This window comes from Struthio camelus, chromosome 14, assembly GCF_040807025.1.
Source record: "Struthio camelus isolate bStrCam1 chromosome 14, bStrCam1.hap1, whole genome shotgun sequence".
Lineage (NCBI taxonomy): Eukaryota > Metazoa > Chordata > Aves > Struthioniformes > Struthionidae > Struthio > Struthio camelus.
Genome location: NC_090955.1, coordinates 2,441,373 through 2,445,839, shown reverse-complemented (window position 1 = coordinate 2,445,839; position 4,467 = coordinate 2,441,373). Strand labels below are relative to the sequence as shown.

At 54.3% G+C, this 4,467-nt stretch overlaps 1 long non-coding RNA gene across 1 annotated transcript; it reads left to right on the top strand.

Moving 5' to 3' along the window:
* On the top strand, window positions 1-2,446 carry LOC138060959 (uncharacterized). Its single transcript, XR_011134473.1, has 4 exons — window positions 1-208; window positions 679-774; window positions 1,749-1,897; window positions 2,177-2,446. It is a non-coding gene; the product is annotated as an uncharacterized lncRNA (long non-coding RNA).
* Window positions 2,447-4,467: the final 2,021 nt, after the last annotated feature.

The following is a 4,467-nucleotide window of genomic DNA, read 5'->3' as shown; positions in this document are numbered from 1 at the left end:
GTCCTCCCAGAACGCCCTCACCACGAGCAGCTCCTGTGCTTGTAACGCTAACGCTGTGTGTCTACGTATCTCCATCCATCCACCCCTGGAGCTGCCCAGCAAGGTGGCCGGTTAGAGCTTTTCCCTTGGATGCTGCGGGTGGAGATGGACCTCCCTGTTTTGCTCAAGGTCACTTAAACATCTGTTTCGGGAGAGCTTTAGCCAGAGGGTACGTGGGTCCGAGGAGCTCTGCATCCCTCTTGCGGGAACTCTCCCCGGGGCGAGGAAACCAAATGCTGCAGGGCCGAAGGGGTCAGTGGCTCTCCAGCTTCTGGAGTTCCTCTCCTAAACAAAACATCCCCAAAGTCAGCATCTGGTGCTGGCTGGAAATGTGCGGTAAGGAGGAAGAAAAGGGCTCTTTGATGTTAATTTTGAGATTTGTGGAAGTTCAGGCAGTTAAATACAGGGTCCCCTGCGTTTCAGTGTCATGTTGGTTTATCTGCGTCTCCCTTAATCCCGAGAATCCGGTTGTACCAAAAAGTAACACAAATAGGTAAAGCGAGGATGGTACCGCAGAAAGGGGTTTAAGATGATGTATTTTAAACTTTAGAAACGAAAATGCCATTAAACATATATTATTCATAGAGTGAAAAATGTAGCCTTTCACTTCTGTTGACATACAATTATTTGCTTTTTGAGGATTACCGTTCCTGAATTTGTTTTGCTCCTGACACAACGCAAACGAGCACCAGAACTGTTTGAACCAAGGAAGCAACTGAGGAATTCAACGCTCTGGTAAAGAAAAGCAGAGAGACCCTGTCTGTTAGCGTGCAGCGGCCCTAAAAACATACAGCGGCGATTTCGTGGCTGACCGGGGCTGTGATTTGATACTGGTGATTCAGTCACTGAAGGCACAGTTGTATTTTGGTTGCCTGGCTGTTAGCAAAAATAAGCAGATGATTTTTGCAGGGCCCATCGGTCGGTCAGGAGGCAAAGGCAGTTTGGCAAGACCCGAGGGTGCTGCGGGGGAGCCTTCGCCGCCCCTTTAGTTTCTATGCGTGATGTTTATCCGCCTGTATGTTTAGTTTCAGCCGCCTCGGGTGCCTTCGGCGCGCCGCTTCCCGCGGGAGCGCGCTGGCGTTGTCCCGCCGGGACGTCCCCCGCGCGCCAAACCGTTAGGGAACGAGGGCGGCTTCAGCGCTGGGAAACCGATCCTGCTTCCCAAGGGGGCCCCGGCGGAGCTGCCTGCAGATCCCTCCCCACCAAGGGCGATTAATTAGCGCTGCTGTTGATACAGGATGTGACTCCATTGCGCTAATGTGTCTTATTGGTCAGGCTTAAATTAATTAGGTAATAAAGCCGACCCTAAAAAAAAAAAAAAAAAAAAAAAGCCTTGAACAGCAGTTAATGAAACCCATGGATCTACTTGTTAAGAATTAAAACCTCTCCCTTTCATATTTTTCTGCATTATTAAACCCTGCTCAGCTTCTTTCCCTGTGGTTTGTCCCGTCAGTAACGAGAGCCTTCTGTCTGAATCGCTTTGTGCCAGCCAAGAAATCGGAGATTATCTAATTAGGGACAACTCTTCCTGCGTAATACATGCGGGAGCAGTAAAATCAGTTTGTTCCGGGTATTTTGGATTACTACTAAAAAAAAAAAAAAATTCCAATCTGATACACTGTATGCCAGGTTTCATAGAACAAAAGAAGAAATTTCGCAGAAATATTGCTAAAATGCCCAAATCGTGTGGTTTTTTTGATGTGCTTCAGTTTTCAGGCACTTCGAAGCCGTCCGCAGCAGCTTTCTGGCTCGGCTGGCAAGGAGAGTTTCAGCGCGCGAGAGCCAAGTGGTGGTGGCGGCGCCTGCTTGGGCTGCAGCACGCTCCTCGTCAGCGAGGAGGCCGGGAATTAGAAAGCAGGTATTATTATTATTATTATTACCGTTTATTACAACGGCTTTGGAGCATGCCTGGAAGCCAGGAGCTGTCTGTTCTCGGGCGTCCAAAGCTGCTTCGCGCGAGCCGGGCGCGCCGGATCCCGCAAGCCTCGTCCGGCTGAGCGGGAGCTCTGGGCAGCAAGCGGACTCGTGCCGAACGCTGTCTGCCGAAAAATGACTGCTTTTTTTTTTTTTTTAAAGAATTTGCACAGTCTGAATGCGTTGGCTTCCCCCCCCCGCCCTTTTCTTTTCCAATTCATAGTTTTTTGGTCCCAAAGAAGGTTGACGTTGTGAGTCCGCATATAACCAGCGGGGAAGAACCAGACGGCCGGCCGCGCTGCCGAGCCGGGGAGCCGCAGCGGCGGGGACGGGCTCGGGCCGCCCTGGGAGTTGGGCCGCGGCACCGCGTCGGTGCGCCGGGCTCCGCCTCGCCTGCAAACACCCCTAAAAAGCAAAGCTGCAGGTAGATGCACAGAAACCCAACAGCAACAAAAACGAGATCCGTACCGACAATAAAAGAGCGAAAACTAGCAAACATAGGTAACGTTCCTGACCTGTCAGAAGGAAAACAGTTATCACGGTAATCTTTCATAATGGGAAAAGGGACATTGCTAGCGCTGCTTATTGCCGGCTGCTAACTTTAAAGCTGCCTCGAGTTGACCGTTTGGGGATTCGCAGCACTGCCGTTTATACGGGTAAATCTGTAAGCTGATTTCCTTGGCAGCGGTCCGAAGAAAAACGGGCTGCGGAGGCTTCCTGCCAAGGAGCCGTCAGCTGCCCCGTGCGCCTCCGCAGCGCCCGGCCCCGTGGGAGGACCCTGACACCCCCCCAGCAACAAAAAATTGCGTTTTGTGACATGCAAAAGGGGCTCCAGCCTGCCAGGTAGGGTGAAGGGCGGCCTGGGCGGTCCAGGGAGTACAAACCCCTTGCTGGCGTCGGCCGTTCTTGCCACCGACGCTGCTGGAGTCTGCATTTGGCCCCCAGCGCTGTGTAGAAAGAAAATAACGTGGAAAAAAAGAAGGGAAAAAAAAGAAACCCAAGGCCCCCTGCGAGCGCGGCCCGAAGCCGGGCAGGATGCGGAGCCGCCCGAACGCGAGCGCACCATCGGCGCAGGAAACCGCAGGTTTGCTAGCTTCGAAACGGGGGATTCGACGGAACGGAAGCCAAGGAGAAAAATATCATGCCTGGAGATGCACTGCGCTGCTTTTAGTGATATAACGGTGTCGGGCCCGATAAATTAGAGGTGCCCTGAAATTAAAATTTCAGGCAGTTCTAGGCTTGTGCTGCTGCAAAACTGCTCACGCAGCAATTACATGGTGATGAAGCTGGCGGGTTTTCCATCGGCCCTGGAGGCTGCATATAGTTGCCTTTTTAATTTCGAGGTCGTGACTCTTAGATGCTATTTGCAGACTTATTACTAGACTAAGGACGTCTTGGAGGTCTGTGCCGTGAGGTCGCCTTCCCGATACTTATCTGAGTCGGGAAGAGAACATCGTTTTATACTTGCACCCCTTGCTGTTGGGCAGCAATGACGGATGGAGGCCACCCGTGGGAGCTCGGGTGCTTCGGGGCCGCTGGGCAACTTCCTGCTGCTCCTCAGACAGATGAAAATGGCCTTTGGAGTAAATACTCGGCAGCAATTTCATTTCTAAGCGGTTTATTTAAAATCCGTTTTGGACACAGAGAAGAGCCCTAATCCTGGCTGTGCGGTTCTCCGATTTCTGTCAAAACCGGGCTGCGTTGTTACTCCTGTTTTCCTAACAGTGAGGCTCTGGGGTCTGGTCTCGTTTTCCCAGGCCGTCAGCAGCACCAGCTGTCGCAGCAGCAGCAGCAGCAGCAGCACCAGCAGCAGCAGCAGCCGCCGCAGCAGCCGCCTGCGCCTGCCTTGCAGCCGCCCCGGTGCGCTGCCCCGGCTACGGCAGCAGCGAGCCTGGCGTGCGGGTTGCAGCGGGTAACTCGCCTCTGCTTCCCAGGCGCTTCGCTGCAATCCCCTGGAGGGAGAACTCAAACGGTAGTGGCTGCTCCGTGAGCGAGGTTACGTTGCCTTGTAATAACAGCAGAAAGGAAAGGTAAATTAAAGAGAAACGGCATTAAGGCGCGTTATACTGGAACAGCGCGCTGTTCGTCTCGGCTTTGGCCGCGGCGCGGGAAGGTGGGTGCCGGTCCCGGCTCCTCCGCCTGCCGCCCCAGGCTCCCGACGGCCGGTCGCAGGCGAGGCGCTCGCCGCCAGCAGTTCACCCGGCGCTCGAGCTGGGCCGCGCGTCGGGCAGCTCCGGCGCGCCTCCGGCTTTGCAGCAGCCGGGGCGGTGGGCAGAGGGGGCGAAAAATAAAAGCGCTTTAAGTGGGCGGGTGAGCGCAGTAAACACGCGGGTTGCCAGGCAGAGGCAGGGCGCGCGCGGGACGGTGCTGCGCGCCCTCGTCCCCGGGACAGCCGGAGGACGGGGACCTCCGGGCGCTTTCCGGGGCAATAATAGCTTTTTTTTTTTTCCAAACCGAAGATGGAAGGCGTCAGCCTGCGTGGTCTGTGTGTGACAAGAAAAAAAAAAAAAAGGC